Here is a 7,305-nt window from a genome sequence, read left to right as displayed (position 1 = left end):
AAGACACACCAAGTTCTGTCCGCTATCATGTTTTTTTTTTTGAATTTAAGTTTGGATAACTTAACATGATTCTTTCCTACATGTTCTTGCAATTTCACTTTCAACACAACCATCCATAACTAAAATCATACCAAGCTCAAAGGAGATACCATACATTTACAATTTGAATCTTGCATAATTGCACATCATTGTTTCATCTCATCTTTGATACACATTCATATAACAACATAGAATACAAAAATTTTGAGAGAAGCAAAATTTACTCAATCACTTATTTTATTATCAACCTGATTCAAGGGCTCACCCGGGAAAGAATTAGGAAGAAAACCCAGGTTCGTTGCCATATATAATAAGGTTTAAAAAAAATACAATTTACAATAGGATCTCAATCCCAATTTTCAATAATTTTATCAAATTTTCTTCATGATCATAATCAAGGAGTTTGTAATGTTTTCTGAATATCATTTCAAGAACCATGGAGGAAACCAATAACTGATCGGGTGACAACCAAGCAGAACCAAAAGAACATCAAGCATGCATAATCATACATGGTTTACACAATAAGATTCACAGTGAATCAAGACTAGGGAGAGGTGGATTCTTCCAACTGGAGAAGTCAAACACAACACCAATTCAGATGCCCAATTGGGGCCAATAACCAAGAACTTCCGTTCTTCCATTTAAACTTTCCATACTCATACCAGGTTTGTGTTGATGGGTAAGGGCCCATAACACCCTACCCTTTATCCCTCTTCTCATCCTGAGAAGAGACTCTACACAGGTTGGAGTCCAACTAAACAGACCTCTCCCAAAATTGGTCACTTCTGCCCTCTCCTAGGGTGAGTAATACCAAAACACCCATGCAAGGAAAACTCAAAAATTTTAAACATAAACAAGAAAGGAAAACAACCAAAAAGACATGGTTTACAAACCTTCCCAACATACCCACAACCATACAATAGTGAAAAAACAACAAAGTAACAAGAACATGAAACAAAACATAAGAACTGAATAAGGGAGATGGGAGTTTCCTACCTTCACAAGAGGTAATGGCAATGAACCAATTTGAGTAGAGTATCCCTCCTTCCTTCAAGCTTCAAGAAATCTTCTCCAAATGTAGAGATTGGGTAACAAAACCACTAGTCCAAGGAAGGCCTCTAAATAAGCCTCCAACTCAACCACCCAAAAGGAGCAATAACTATTTCCACCCACTAGCCACTCTAGAAACTCCTAACTCAAACTACACCATGGTTAAACCCTAAAAGGAGGTGAGGTAAGACAACTCATGACAACCACTTGCAATTTTCGCACAAAGGCAAAAAGGGGACTTTTGAGTGACCTCAAAAGTAAAAAAAAAAGGGGCTTAGGGGTTGGAAAAGACCCCTAACCCATACCCATACCCATAGGTTATAAAAATAACATGTTTTAAAGCCTTAGGGAAGAGGTTAGAGTCAAATAAAATCTAGAGATAAAATAGGTCTATCTAACAACTCTAACTTGCAAATCAAGCACAAATCCGAAATGGGGATGACTAACCCTAATTAAGAACCTAATAGAAAATTGACACTAACTTGAACCAACTTGAATCCAAAGGTTAAACAACTAACCCTAAACAACACACTGAAGCACATAAAAAATTTACGAGTGTCAAGCGACACTAACCAAAACATAGTTACAAACATCAACATTTACTGAACACAGAGAGATACATACATACATCTCACAGTACAATACATGAATTACGAACAACAAGGTTTCCAAAATTAGCATATAGAGATCAGTTTTGTTCCTCCGTCGGTTTCCTCGACTAAAATATCTGCACACTCATTGCACACATCAGTAGTCTTGAAAATCACATGTACCTATATACGTATCAAAAATTTTCATAAATTGAAACATACATAAATCAGGGTTTCTTGCATCCTACTTATATCCTTAATCATAAAGATTCCAAACTCAATGTGTTAATCCTACATTTTACTGATTTCATCAACATACATATACATGAACATTAAATGACAATCATCAAATATATCTGGAAATAACATCACACAACATGAAATAATAAAATATATTCTAAGCATCAGATAATGTCTCGACATCTCGAGTTGCGGATAACAAAATAAGAGTAATCTATCACTATGCTATGATGGGTCAGGGGTGAGGCATCACATCCTCCCCCACTAGGCATGAACTTCCTCCTGGAGTTCATCAAAAAGGTATGGGTACTGAGATTGCATCTGCGCTGCATACTCCCATGAAGCTGTGACCTCATCGTAACAATCCCATTGGACCCTAACCTAGTCCAGCTCTCGGCCTCGAAGTGCTAGGGTCCATCGGACAATAATGCGGATAGGCTCCAGTGCTAGCTGTCCATCTGATTCCACCTGTAAAGAATCCCAATCAATAATATGAGACTCGTCATAAATGTATCCTCTAAGTACTGAAATATGAAACACATCGTGGATGCATGACAGGCTAGGTGGAAAAGCTAAACAGTATGAAACAGGTCCTATCCTCTCAAGGATCTCGAACGGCCCAACAAATCAGGGTGCCAGCTTAGAGCCCTTTCCAAAATGAATCGGACTCTTGTGTGGTCATACCCTTAGGAACACTCTATCTCCAACCTGATACTCTCGATCTATCCTCTTCGCATCTGCATACTTCTTCTGCCTATCCTGTGCCTCTTTCAGGCGCTGTCTAATCAGGGTCACCTGCTGCTCCATCTCCTTTACTAACTGGGGACCAATAGATACTCGATCCTTGATCCTATCCCAACTCAAGGGTGTCTTGCACGGTCTCCCGTACAAAGCCTCATACGGCGGCATACCTATGGAAGAATGATGCCCATTGTTATAGGCAAACTCGACAAGATGAAGGTATGCCTCCCATTTGACCTGATGGTCCATCACGTACATACGTAGCATGTCCTCCAAAACCTGATTCACTCGCTCGGTCTGGCCATCGGTTTGAGGATGGTATGCTGTACTAAAATTGAGCCTAGTGCCCAAAGTTGACTGCAACTCTCTCCAAAATGAAGAAGTGAACAAAGAGTCTCTATCAGAGATGATCTTACGGGGAACACCATGAAGTCTAACAATGTCCTGCAAGAATACCTGAGCTATGTCTTGTGCTGTAAATGTAGTATGCATGGGTGAGAAATGGGCAACTTTGGTCAATGTGTCAACTATCACCAAAATGGCATCATGGTGACGAGATGACATAGGAAGACCAACAATAAAATTGATAGATATAGTGTCCCATTTCCATACTGCAATCTCATGCGGCTGGAGAAGCCCGCTAGGATGATGGTGCTCTGCCTTCACCCTCTAGCACTCGAGGCATCTCGCAATTATGCTAGCAATCTGCACTCTCATGCCTAGCCAATGATACAACTGCCTCAAATTTGCATGTAACTTCTTAACACTAGGGTGCACTGCATAAGGTGCCCTGTGAGCCTCAAGTACAATGAGCTCGCGCAAACCCCCAATGGAAGGTACATACATACGTCCCCTATGACACAAAAGTCCATCGATCTCCAAAGAATATCCTGCAAACTTCCCTTCCAAGGGTCTCTGAGAATGTACCAACTGACTTACTTCTGCATAAAGCTCATCAGCTGGTAAGTGTTGCAAGATCTGCTCTCTCAAGTCGGTGCAAGTAGTCATAGATGAAAGTTCATGGCGCCTTCTGCTTAAGGCATCTGCAACCACATTCTCCTTTCCCTTGATGTAATGAACATCAAAATCATACTCACACAGGAACTCCATCCACCTTCTTTGCCTAGCATTAAGGTTCGGCTGAGAAAATATGTACTGCAAGCTCTGGTAATCGGAATGAAGCTCAAATCTATGACCCAAAAGAAAATGTCACCATCTCACCAAGGCATGAACCAATGCCACTAGTTCTAGGTCATGAGTAGGATAATTGAGTTCATGAGTCTTCAACTTCCTAGACTCAAAGGAAATAGGCCATCCTTCCTCCATAAGGATTGCTCCTAAACCATCTAAAGATGCATTGGTGCACACCACAAAATCTGCAACAGGATCTGGTACTACGAGAATTGGTGCACTCGTGAGGGCTCTCTTGAGCTCTTCAAAAGCTCTACCACACTTCTCTGTCCACTCATACTTCTTCCCCTTCCTCTGAAGAGAAGTGATGGGGTGTGCCAATCTAAAGAATCCTGAAATGAATTGTCGGTAATAACCTGCTAGCCCCATAAAGCTCCTCGCTTCAGTAACACTGGTGGGTGCTGGCCAATCCATGATAGCCCTGATCTTTGATGGGTCTACTGAGACACCATCACCCGATATGACATGCCCCAAATAATGTATCTTAGGTCTGAAGAATGCACACTTCGACAAGCTGCCAAACAACTGATTCTCTCTCAGCCTCTACAATACCTGTCTCAGGTGCTCTTCATGCTCTCTCTCATCATGAGAATAAATTAGAATGTCATCAAGAAAAACAACCATGAACTTATCCAAAAAGGTACGAAATACTCCATTCATGAGGCTCATGAATACAGCTGGAGCATTCATAATTCCATAAGGTACCACGGTGAACTCGTAGTGGCCATACCTAGTACGAAAAGCTATTTTGGGGATATCACTATCCACAATCCTCAACTGATGGTAACCTGACTTTAGGTCAATCTTTGAAAATACTCGGGCACCCTGCAACTGATCAAAGAGGTCATCAATTCTGGGAAGAGGGTATCAGTTCTTGATGGTCACCTTGTTCAATTTCCAATAATCGATACACAACCTAAGTGATCCATCCTTCTTCTTGATGAAAATCACTGGTGCACCCCAAGGTGACACACTAGGTCGAATATGCCCCTTCTCCAAGAGTTCCTCCAACTAAGTCTTTAGCTCACTAAGCTCATGAGTAGTCATTCTGTATGGTGCTCTCAAAAATGGCTCAGCTCCTGGCACTAGGTCTATGTGGAAATCCACTGCTCACGATGGAGGCATACCAGGAAGCTCTGAAGGAAACACATCTGCAAACTCCTGAAGGATTGGAAGATCATCAAGGGATGGCTCCCTTTCTGAATTTTCCTCTCGGTCACTAATAGTGATAGCAAACAACTGACAACCCTTTCGCATGCACCATCTAAGCTGCATAGCGGAAATCATATGAAGGGACACTGGCCTCTTCACTCCGAAGATGTCCCTAGAGATACCATCATTATCCACACATTCCACCCTTTTCTGTCGACAATCCATCTTGGCGCTGTGGGCATAAAGCCAATCCATGCAAAGAACAACATCATAAGAACCCAGAGGGGTAATGCGTAGATCAGTCCTAGTGGACATGACTCCAATCTGCATCTGACAACTCCGCACCATGGAACTAACTGACACTCTAGCTCCCGAGGCTAACTCTACCTCCCAACTAACATCCTGTCTAACTGCCACTAGCCTGCAATGCTCCACCACAAATGGAGATATAAAAGAGTCAGTAGCCCCGAAATCAAATAAAACTACAACCATATGGCCCTGTATAATACCTGTAGCCTCGATAACTATGGCCTGATGCTCAGCCTGGCAGTTGTCAACCACTGCAAAAACTCTATGGGATCTACCCATGTCACCAACTGTCAGCTCTGAAAAAGCCCTGCTTTGACCACTGGATGCCTATCCCTGCGAACACTCCCTAGCTATATGACCCATGCCACCACAAGTGTAGCATGGTCCGCGAGTATAAGATCATGCACCCTATGACCCAGACTGCTGTGGGCCTCCTAACCTGCTAGATCTGCTGAATCCTCCCCTAGAAGACTGCTGAGTCTTCACTGACTGTGACTGTGGGGCCTGTACTTTCTGATCCCGCCTAGGACCCTGTGACTGCCACTACTTGGGCTTAGAGCCCTGATAACCCTGAGAAGGTTTCTGCTGCTGGGGTTTTGGCTGCTGAGACTATTGGCCCCTAGAGGACCCTGCTGTATAGTTCTGATTCCCTTTCCAAGGAGGTTTCTGCTAGAAAGAGTTTCAATTCTAAGGCCGATCCCGTGACTCCTACCTCCCTCAAGTATCCTCAGCAACTAGTGCTATCTCCACTACCTATCTGAAGGTGGTAGGGAAAGCCATCCTAACTGGGCCCTGAAGAGAGAAATTTAGACCCATGATAAATTGATGCACCCGTAGTTTCTTGTCCTTCATGTATTCCACATAGGGAAGGAGCTCGAGAAACCTACTCTCAGACTGAGCCACTGTAAGGCCTCTCTGATAAAGAGAATGGAACTCCTCTATCTACTTCTGCCAGAAATGCTCTGACAAGTACCTCTTGCGAAATCTTTCTAAGAAAGATTCCCATGTGAGGGTGTCCATCCTCACTCCACCAATGATCGCCTCTTGATGCCACCAGTTGGAGGCATCCCCTCTCAACTGATGAACTGTTAGTCATGCTTTTAGGTTACTCCCATAAGGGCATAACCCAAAGCACTACTGTAAGCTCTGCAACCATGCCTCTGCTACTACACCCTTAGTGGTACCGGTAAACAATGGTGGTCCAAGTCGTATCAATTCCCTGATGTCATCTCCTACATGTCTAGGAGGTCTATCAAAAGGGGGTCCTCTCTGGTGTATGGACTCTTCCTCGTGTTCACCCTGACCCTCTATCTATCTCGGTGGGGGACTCCTAGTCCTCTCTCTGACTCTAGGCCTGCCTCCTCCGGGTCCCTCTGCTTCCACTACCAGAATCTGCTGGACTGGCTGAACTATAGGTACCACTCCCTGTTGAACTACACTGATCAAAGTCTGGAGTGCATCAATAATGTCCTAATTTGGGTTTGGTGGTGGTGGAGGTAGAGGTGGAGGTGGAGGTGGTCATGGTCCACCCTCCTATCCCGCTCTACCACCTCCAGTCTTATGACCTCTGCCTCGCTGGTTGCAAGTAACAGGCGACATCTACACAATTAAAAGTTTGAGTTAAGTTTAGGAAGCATAATGGTTTAAGGTTCCTAGTGTTGAAACCTGGCGCTCTGATACCAAAATGTCATGCCCACACTACGGGGCAAAAACACACACAATATTTTTTTTAAATTGATAATTAAAGATACTCTAAGTATTAATTAAGCTACCAATAATTTAAAAACTAATTCATAATTAAAATTACAATTGAAACTTAACACATAAATTAACCAACTAACAAGATACGAAATAACATAAACACTAATATCTAACGATGCTCCATTTAATCAAATCCATTTCATTCTCTTTTATATTAGTCAAATTGATACTCCAATAACATATTTATTTTAACACCCTAAAAAGTTATTCTTAGTTTACTTTGTTAATAAAA

Source organism: Cupressus sempervirens, chromosome 4 (genome assembly GCF_028749045.1).
Source record: "Cupressus sempervirens isolate cs-2001-9-10 chromosome 4, ASM2874904v1, whole genome shotgun sequence".
In the NCBI taxonomy this organism is placed as follows: Eukaryota; Viridiplantae; Streptophyta; class Pinopsida; order Cupressales; family Cupressaceae; genus Cupressus; species Cupressus sempervirens.
The sequence above is the reverse complement of the archived record's forward strand: the minus strand, read 5'-3'. Positions refer to the sequence as shown.